Consider the following 11467-nt stretch of genomic DNA (forward strand, 5'->3'; position numbering starts at 1 on the left):
CCATAAATTGTATAGATCGAATTAGAGAATGAAAAATATTAAATTAAATCTTATTGAGTATATTTTCTGATAGAAGAAACGGTCTAAGTAATGGAATTGTAAATCATGAGATATAATAAATTTTGTGAGACAATGTCGAATGAATTCGGGTTCCCTATTTTGACTTTGGAAAATCATAAAAATCTAAGAAAAATAATTAGGGATTAAATTTATATGTTTAAATACTTAATGAGTCTATTTTAATAGAAACAAATGGTATCATCATTCGAATCTTGTACGAGGAGATAATTAATTTTAGTGAAGAAGTGTTGAAACTGTCGGACAACAGAACAAGGATGATTTTAAAGAATAAACTGCAATTATTGGATAAACCATAAATTCTGAAAATTTTATGGTAAGAAGATATGTGAGTCTAGTTTCATAAAAAATATCTAATCTTAATTTGGAGTTCCATAGCTAAATATATAAATAATTTAGTGACTATGACTCAAGTGGACAGCTTTGAATGAACATATAAATAAATAGTGAAATTATAGATAATGTTATATATAAGCATGTTATATACATTAAGGATGTGGAATGGAGAGGAGGAGGAGGAGAAAATATATAATTATTCTACTAGCATGAGTTTTCATTAAAATGGCTAATTTGCATGTTTTAGGTTCAGAACTAAATTGAATAAAAGCAAAATTTTAAGGGTAAATTTGTAAAATGTCAAAAAGTAACCAAATTGCATGAAATGAATTGTTTTATTATCTAAATTAATAAATTGAATGAAATATTAATTTAGATCAAGATTGGGTGGAAATTCGAGGAAAATAGAAAATTTCCAAAATTCAGGCCAAAATGTCCCTGAATTTTGGTATTTCTGTAATTTAGCCTGGTAAGTTCGTATGAACTATATTCTGTATAATTTTAATTAAAGTGAATGTTATTTGGTGATGAATATTATATAAATATGTGTTTTATTATTTGAATTGAATTGTTATTGGTAATATGTATAATTATTAGATGCATTGAAATGATTATCGGAAGCTCGATTGGATTGGAAGCTTGTCGGAGATATATCACACTATCCATTGGTTTTATCAGTAATTTTGGATGATTTGATTCTGGTTATAATGGCATGAATAAGTTAAATTGACCAACGTTAGCTCATTAATGTTTTGATTTTGATTGGTTATAAATATGAATGCTTGAGGAAATGAAATGTTCGTAAATTAATTTGTAAACTCCGGTAATGCTCTATAACCCTATTCTAGCGATGGATACGGGTTAGGGGTGTTACACTCATTGTCAACATTGTGTCTTCTTAATGATTAATATGATCACTGTCAACAAATGACTGTGATAAGTTGCTCGTTCGAGAACCAGCAACCCGTGGCCACGTTCCATATTTATCAATCCACACAATGCCAATGAGAGGATATCATTAGCTCTTTAATTAAGTTATGAATTCCACTGTTGCTAGTAAAGTCGTGCCATACACAAGTCATGTACCCAACATACCAACTACGAATTTGATTATCTTTAAAGCATAAGCCTCCACTTATATCAAATCACATGAGTTTCATACGTATGGTCAGTGACTAACACAGGATTTAGGTAAATTACACGATTAACGTCATAAGTGAATTAATTTACAAGCAAATTTAGAATTAATTCATCTTGGGTCAAGTACAATATATCATTCTACCAATGAATACATCTATGTTTCTACTCGTGGAGTCAACTTCTCCGATAGTCAAGACAAGACATCTCCCTAATTGGAATTGTAGACGACATAATAATCCTTCTCAGTATTTGAATCAAATGCTCACTTTAATTCTTTTATGGGATTACAGACTCATTTAGATTATTTGCTAAAATAAGTTGTCTTTCTCACAATGTAAATGTTCTTTGTAATACCACTTATCTTCAGTTTGAACTTTATACAATCAATGAACTAATATTTGCTTCTCACAATTTCGCTATGCATGCAAAATATAAAAGATATAAATACAAAATACATAGTAGTGAAATGTGAAATTAACTTTATTTATTTATTCATCGTTCAAATAAATAGAAAATAGTTATATGTTTACTACAATATAGGCACATTTCCCAACATACTCCCACTTGCCCTAGTGAAGTAAATGTGTCATGTATCACATTCCCATATCCTCGACGTGTTTGTTAAAACTCCTAGTTACAAGAGTATTAGTAAATAGATTCGCAAGGTTATTTTTAGAAGCTACTTTCATCACATCTACAATTCCTTTGGCTATTGCCTATTGTATTAAGTGATACTTCTGATCAATATGTTTCGTCTTCTTGTGACTTTTCTTGTCCTTGGCATTTGCTATTATTGCACTGTTATCACAATACAATGTTATAGATTTTTCTATACTAGGAATAACTTCAAGTTAAATTAAGAACTTTTGAAGCCATATTACTTCTTTCGTTGCCTTAGAAGCAACCATATATTCAGCCTCCATAGTAGAGTCAGCAATGCAAATTTGTTTTACACTTCTCTATTTTATGGCTCCATGGCCTAGAACAAATACATTTCCTGGCATCGATTTCCTCGAATCTTTACAGGTTTCGAAGTCTGAATCTATGTATCCAATTGGAGTACGGTCCTCCCTAGAATACACAAGCATATAACTCTTAGTTCTTTTAAGATACCTTAATATATGCTTTAAAGCTTGCCAATGCCTGGGACCTAGATTCGCCTGATATCGATTAGCCATTCCTACTGCGAAACATATATCTGGACGTGTGCAAAGCATTGCATACACAAGGCTTCCAATTGTCGAAGCATATGGAACTTTACTCATATGTTTTTTTTCTTCTGCTATCTTAGGACAATCATTTAAAGAAAGATGAAAACCTAATGCAGTCGGTTGAATGCCTGGCTTTGCATTGGTCATTGCTGAACATTCTAGTACCTTATCGATGTATGAAGCTTGAGATAGAGCTATCACTTTATTCTTTCAATGCCTAAGGATTCAAATTCCAAGAATATAACTAGTTTCACCCAAGTCCTTAATGCTAAACTGTTGAGCTAACCACAGTTTAACCGATGACAATTCTCCTACATTGTTTCCGGTAAGTAGAATATCATCGACATAAAAAAAAGAGAAAGACCACCTTTTTGTCCTTTATACGCTTATAAACACAAGATTCATCAGTGTTTTGCTCAAACCCAAAAGTCTTGATCATTTGATCAAATCTTTTATTCCATGAGCCGGACGCCTTCTTAAGTCTATAAATGGATCTTAACAGTTTGTAAACTTTCTACTCCTTTCCTTTAATAACATAGCCAGTAGGTTGAGCCATGAAAATGGTCTCATCAAGATAGTCATTCAAGAATGTTGTCTTGACATCCATTTTCCAGATCTCGTAATCGAGAGCAACGACAATGGATAAGAGTATGTGGATAAACTTGAGCATAGCTACCGGAGAAAATATCTCATCGTAATCGATGTATTCTTTCTATGTGTAGCCTTTTCCTACAAGTCTAGCTTTGTGTTTTTCCACTTTCCCCTCCGCATTTCTGTTCTTCTTGTAGATCACTTGCACCTTATAGGTTTTTAATCCCAATCGGTAAGTCTACAAGTTCCCACACTGTATTAGATTTCATAGAATCCATCTCAGCATCCATAACCTATTTCCAGAGCTTGGAATCAACGTTCTGCATGACCTCCTCGTAAGTGAGTAGATCATCATCCTTATGATTGGATTTTGTATTATAAATACTACCATCATAGATGAAGAAGTCTGGTTTCTTAGAAACTCTCCCACTACGACATATTTTCTATGTTGTTGATCATTTAGAGGTTTTTCTACAACTTTCTTGACAATTGAACTTGGTGATTGTTTTACAACTCCCAAAAGTTCCTCGAGTACCTTTTTACTTCGAGGCTTAAAGTTATCCATGGCTTTCCTTGAGGAAAGTAGCATGAGTGGAAACTTTAATCGTATACTCTTTTGAATTATAGAATAATCCTCCATTTGTTTTTTTGGATATCCTACAAATATGCACACTTCTTTCCGTCCATCCAACTTTTTTGCATCCTTATCCAGAACATCTGCTGGACAACCCCTTATTCTAAAGTGATTAAAAGCGGATTTCTTTCCATGCCACAGTTCATAAGGTGTCTTACAAGAAGACTTGGTTGGCACATCATTTAGAATATAGCAAGCCGTTTGTATTGCATATCCTTAGAAGGAAGTACGAAGTCATGAATAGCTTAAAATTGAACGAACCATGTCAAGCAAGGTTCTATTCCTTCTTTCAGCTACGCCATTCTGCTGTGGAGTGCTGGCACAGTCAATTTGGATAAAATCTCATTCTCTATGAGGTATCCTAAGAACTCATCGGACAAATATTCCCCACCTCGATTAGACCAAAGATTCTTTATGGATAAACCTAATTGTTTTTCTATTTCCGCACGAAACTCTCAAAATTTATCAAAGGTTTTACTTTTGCAGTGCATTAGATACACATATCCATATCAAGAATAGTCGTCGATAAATTCACGTAATAATCGTAAGTGCTTAGGAACTAATGCTCATGGGACCACATACATCAATGTGCACAAGTTCGAAAGGTTGGTTGGCCCTTGTACCATTCGCATTAAAAGACCTCATAGTCATTTTACCTTCCAAGCAAGTTTCACATTGTGGAAGACTAACTTCTTTAAGCATACTTAATGGATCATCTTTCACGAGTCTAGTGATTCTTTCTTGGTTAATATGACCAAGTCTTAAATGCCATAGGTACCCCTTATTAGAGTGAAAAGTTTTAAGCTTTTTATTCACTATTTCAGTTTGAAGCATCGAGTAGTTATTTGGTTTGATAAAGTAGAGATTGCTTTCCATCCATCCATTACAGAGTAAATAATGATTTCTATGAATAACAATCCTTTTATTGAATGTCACGGTATAATCGTTATAAAATAAACAGGCTACGAAAATTAAATTCCTCTTAAATAAGATACATAAAACACATTCTTTAAAACAATCTTCCTAAAATTATCAAAGTGTAGAATAACTTCTCTCACTGCTTTGACTGAAACATAACTCCCATCTTCGATCTGCAACAAGAGGCTCTGATCATGCAAACTTCTCGTTTCGCTGAACCCTTATAAAGAAACTCGCATATGGTTAGTGGCTCCAGAATCAATAACCCAATTGTCAATTGATTCTTCCACTAAGCAAGATTTAACCATAAAGAGTTCCAAACCTTTCCCCTTTTCGGCTAGGTAATCCAAATACTACTTACAGTTTGATTTGAAATGCCCTTTTTTTGTTGCAGAAGAAACATTTGATCCTTTTAGGATCTTTTGACTTCTTAGCCTTCTTTCTATCCACACGAGGTGGAACCGAAGACTTAGTCAGTTTATTATTTCCCTTAGCTTTCTATTTCCCCTTAGAGGACGAGGGGCTCACAACTAAATTTGCGTCAGGTTTCTCCTAAATCAGCTTACCACCATTCAACATCAACTCATAGGATTGTAATTCCTTCATGAGTTGAGTCAAGGTAAGCGCCTTATTCCCAAGTTGTAAGCAGCACTAAAACCAACAAACTGATTGGTTAAGAATTTGAACACTATTTCAATTTGAGTGTTCATGTCTAGTTCAACCCCATTTTCCTTTGCTTTTGCAAAGAATCTCATAAGGTTAAGCATATGTTCTTTAACTGGACTGCTAGTTTTCTATTGAGAATTCATCAAATTTGTAATAGCAGATTGTCGAGCCAATGTGACTTGGCCTTCGAGCAAATCCTCCAAATTTGTCATGATCTCTTTAGGAGTACAAAAATTCTCGTCTTGCTTTTACACACACTACTCAAAATCTCTCTAGCGATTTCTCATTTTGGGTTGAGCTTCAGGAGGGCACGTTTCATCAAGAATGAATTTGTGTTCTTACAGCTTAGAACTATCAGCAAGTTTCGTTTCCATTCTCGAAAGTTATCCCCATTTAATTTATTCTCAACAAGAATGCTAATAAGAGGAGTTGGAAACATATTTCAACTAAAAAAAATAAAGATTTCACTAATTACTATATTTGTATTAAGCAAATATTTTTCATTTTAGCAACATATCAAGAATGCAGTATGATGCATGCTTCTTGTAATAAAACCTAGGAAATGTCTTTTTCGTTAATCATTCTCACACCCATCAACCATGTCGCCTTGGGGTCCCATGATTAACTAGCAAGAACATGGATTACATCCAATCAGTTCGTGAATCTTAATTTTCAAGACTCCACATGAACGAACAACCGTTTAACGTTTGGCCATCATTTCTAGCTTAAATATCATTTCTTGGGAAACTATTTAATAAGAGATGATCTCGAGTGTGTAATCATTGACTCAACACCCATCATGAACATGCTTTCATTTGTGAGTCATCTTGGGACAATCTCTTTGAAAGTCATGCATGACTAGTTGTCCTTAAAAGGAAATCCCATCTAGTGAACCCATATTACAAAGTTTACCTTGGGGTGCAACCAAGGTAGGAACCGACTCGAAACTTCATCATGCTATCACTTAGAGACCATCAATGGAGGTTGTAGGTCTTGTTCAAGGATCTTTTTCCACTCAATATTTTAAAAACATGCAAGGTTTTTTATCCCAAATTTCAAGAATGATCATACAATAGTCCTAGTGGCATTCTTACCTGATCCAAATGATATTCTTCCAATATATGCATGGCATGTTATGACAATTTTACAATATTCACATTCATTTACAAGAATCAATCAATCATAAAAACAAACAGTTTTGATTTTCCACAGTTTTTCTTTTAACTGAAAAACTGAAGAAGTGTATGCGAACTGTGCACCAGGTAGGGTCCTAGGAAAGGGTGGTGAGTCAAATTTGACCACTTAAAAACCAAACCTTTCCTAGCCATAGCCAATCCTAGACATGCACCTTCTCATTACCACACTTCTCACTATTATCGAATAACCTAAATAAGTGAATAGAATAATACAACACATGTATTTTCTCATTACCACACTTCTTATTTTTAATCAATCAACTGTGGAGCATCTCATATATATCACAATTATAACATTAGATAATATAAATATTATAAAAAATTATAAAATAGATATATAATAAGATAGGTAATTAAAATAAAATTGCCAGCCAAGGTTTCCATGGTTCTATTTCTAGAAAATAAAATTATATAATTTTTCACCACAGGGCATTCTTTGGGCCTTCAACCGCCATGCATCTTTTCCTCATCATGGATTCTTTTTGAAAAAATTACATTTAAGTCCTATGTCCATTTTCAGCTTATAAGAATTCTATAAATTTTTTTAAAGAATAGCCCTACATGGAGATGATAGTCCACGGTCTATTTCCTAAGAACCACAACCTCGACAAAAAAATTTATATAAAACATATATAATATTGCATCCATTCCCATATATAACTCAAAACATGCATAATATCTAAACAATATCACTTTTTATGTAATCAAATCATTCAAGAAAAGAGAAATTTATTTTAATTATCTGTTTATACTTATAGATAGAACACAACCTGGCTCTCATACCAATTGTTGGAAAAAAATGGTTTGGAAAATGTAGCGAAAAATAAATTTAGGGAAAAACCAGAGTTTTAAAAGATTTTCCAAAACAAGATATTGGTTGTGATATTTAAAGTAATAAACACTTAATCAAAATTGTACCTTTTCGGTTTGTCTAAGATGAGCGCTTCGACTGAGTAGTCTTCTTCACTATCCTCAAGCTCACGATTGCTGAGTGTGGACTCGCTTTGAATCAGAAAATTTTTCAAAAAAATAACCAGTGGGGTAATTTTACAATTTCTCTAAACTTTTAGGTCAAATTGTAAATTAAAAAAATATCTCTAGAAATTTTCTAGAATAATCTCTTTAGAGAATTTTCTCTGTACAACTTTATCTTGAATTCAAGTGAGTGTAAATAATGACCCAATACTCTCTTTATACAGGGAGAGTTTAGAGAGTTCAACTATGATTAAACTTAATCACTTTAATATTAACATCAAGATAAATATTAGATTAAATTTAATATTAAATTTTATTAAAATAATAAAATGTTTATCTACAAGATAAACATTAAATTAAATTTAATATTAAGATAGTCATTTTAATATTAAATTAATAAAATAATATTAATATAAGTATTAAATTAAATTAAATATTAAACTATGAAAATAATATTATTTTTTGAATAATTAATTTAAAATCAAATTCTCTGGTAGAATTCCAGTAGGAATGTAACTCTTCCATTGCTCAACCACTGATGACCAACCGCCACTGGCCACCAAGACGCCGTCGTTGCAGCCACCAGCATCGTCGTGTCCGGTGATGCAGGTGCAACACCCTTACGACACCCCGAGCTAGTTTTGTCTGGACCAATGATGACTCGATTGGTCCAGTCTAGCCACCAATTGGACCGTCGGCCCTGTTTCACATACTAGGCCCGATTTGACCAAGTTTTGGGCCTTGGTCTCAGTTTTGGGTTCTCGGGCCCAATTTACCATATCAGGTCCAATTTTCAAGTTCAACTACCCATTGGGCCAATTGTCTGACATGAAAATTAATTTCCAAAAATATCATATTAATTTTAATTAATTTGATTAATTTAATTGTACTTGATCAAAATTAATTTTCCCAAAAATCACTTAGATTTTCTAAATTAATTTTTCAAGAAAATTCTTTAATCAAATTCTATAGTTGAACAATTCTCACGACCACCTAATTTAATTCTACATCAAATAAATCAACTCAATTAAATAATTTTCAAAGTCGTCGAATTTTTTTCTAATTCAAATGTAGTCTGATCGAGCTTTTGTTGAGCTAGCAGAAGGACAAATCAGACATATATAATTAGGCTCTAGTGTTTGCAATTATGTCGAGAAGCATCATTTTGATAATTCACAATTACTTAATCATGGAGTGAGTCTACAAGAAGTACCATAATTGAAAAATCCTTATTTTATACTCTTTACGAAAGCAATTCATCCAACTACTTTGTCCAATGACATCGTCATGTGTGTGTTACCCTCATATGATATCACTGATTCATTTGAGCTAAATTTGCTCATTCAATACAATCCTATTTTATCTTATTGTTAGCATTGTGTCTTCTTAATGACTAATATGATCACTTTCAACAAATGACTATGATAAATTGCTCGTTCGAGAACAAACAACCCGTGACCACATTCCATATTTATTAATCCACACAATGCCAATGAGAGTTATCATTAACTCTTTAATTGAGCTATGAATTCCACTGTTGCTAGTAAAGTCATGCCATACACAAGTCATGTACCAAACATACCGACTATAGGCTCGATCATCTTTAGAGCATAAGCGTCCACTTATATCAAAGCACATGAGTTGCATATGCATGATTTGTGACTATCTCAGGATTTAGGTAAATTACACCATGAACATCACAAGTGAATTAATTCACAAACAGAATCAAAATTAATTCATCTTGGGTCCAGTCCAATTTATCATTCTACCAATGAATACATCTATGTCTCTACTCGTGGAGTCAACTTCTACGATAGCAAAGACTAACCATCTCTCTAATTGGAATTGTAGACGACACAATAATCCTTCTCAGTATTTGAATCAATTAAAGACTTATTTAGATTATCTACTGAAGTAAGTCGTCTTCCTCGCTATGTAAACGTTCTTTACAATGCCACTTATCTTCAGTTTGAACTTTAGACAATCAATGAGCAAATTTTTGCTTGTCACAATTTTGCTATGCATGCAAAATATAAAAGATATAAATACAAAAGACATAATAGTGAAATGTGAAATTAAATATATTTATTTATTCATCATTCAAATATATAGAAAACAGTTACATGTTTACTACAATATGGACACATTTCCCAATAGTGACGCCATGGTGTCCCCTTATTTTGACATCGCAACCTCACTACCTTTTCAGCTTTATATACCATATTGTTTGCATTGCACCGTCTTAAGCTATTTTGACCTTTCAAGGTCCATATTGGATTTCGACTACTTTTGGTCAACCCTGAATCAACTCTAAATAATTTCAAAATTTTTCCAAATCTTTCAATTTGTTTGAATCTTAATTTAATGATTGAATAAAATTGTTTTCAATTTCTAACTCTTAAGTAAAAATCACGGATTTTACACGTACCCCTTTTGGTGGCATTTCTCATCCGTATCGATCGTCAAGACGGGTTACAAGAGAAATAATTCATCACTTTTGAATAGTGAAAACCTTTGTTTAGTAACCAAGTTTTATAACTATTAGGCACTTACAATCTTTCATTTGCAACTATTGGGGTACTATATATATTTTGAAAATTTTCCAACAATAAAGAAACTAATATTTTCTAAATGTTATGAATATTTTATTATTAAGTGGATTTCTATCAAGATCAGGATAAGTTTTGATTTACTTTAAATTCTAATAATCATTAGATGTGGAGTTTTATTTCATTTATACTTTTTATATCTATAAATATAGACTTTGGAGAAGCATTGTAGATTTATTCTCATTGATCAATAAAATACACTCTCTTTTGCTTTCCCATTCTCTTTGTTCTTTACTCTCTGTCTTTTTATTTTATAACACGTTATCAACACGATTATCTTTTAATTGTTTTTCTCCATAAGTTTTATTTAAAAAGATACACACACAAAAATATCCCCAAATCACGTAGAGACTTATCTTCAACCACTGGCCACTTGAGCAAGGATCCTTAACCACTAATTCTAACATTTTCTCTTTCTCCATGCCTTACCCCTTTCAAGAAACAACCAATGCAATAGTCGGTCACTCTAAATTTTTTGCTTAAGCTATTGTCAATTGCCTTTTAGAGCTACTACTATTTCAGTATTCAATTGAAGCCTGTACACTATGGGTAATCATTATGAAAAGAAATTTATATAATCCTTACGTGGTGTATTTTTCTCCTTTGTTGATTGATTTTTGGTAAAATTATTTTATGAAAAATATTATTACTTTAAGGTTTCTTTTAAACTAATATTCTTTTATTAAATTATAATATGCATGATATTTGGATAATTAAAATTTTGATGATTAAATTATTGCTATTAAATATACTTGAAATTTGATTAAAATTGTGAGAGAGAGTATTACTAATCAATTGCCTTCGATTAAAGGGAAAAAAGGAAATTCAATAGGATCTAATTGACTTATTAATTTGTTATTGTTGAATGATTGGATTATACCTTTTAGATTGAATTATAAAGTACAAATAATTTATTAGAGCATCATAAGATTCTATAACATATATGTAGCATGTTCTTATGAAAACATAGTTATTTTAGTACTTGTAATAGTGCTCCTAATAATAACCAAGATGATTATGAAATAAATAATCTATTGAGATATTTATAAGTCCGTCCTACTAAATCTTTTGCATTCCCAAGTGAACATAAGCATAAAAGAAAATTTAAACCAA

Source organism: Gossypium raimondii, chromosome 4, assembly GCF_025698545.1.
Source record: "Gossypium raimondii isolate GPD5lz chromosome 4, ASM2569854v1, whole genome shotgun sequence".
Lineage (NCBI taxonomy): Eukaryota > Viridiplantae > Streptophyta > Magnoliopsida > Malvales > Malvaceae > Gossypium > Gossypium raimondii.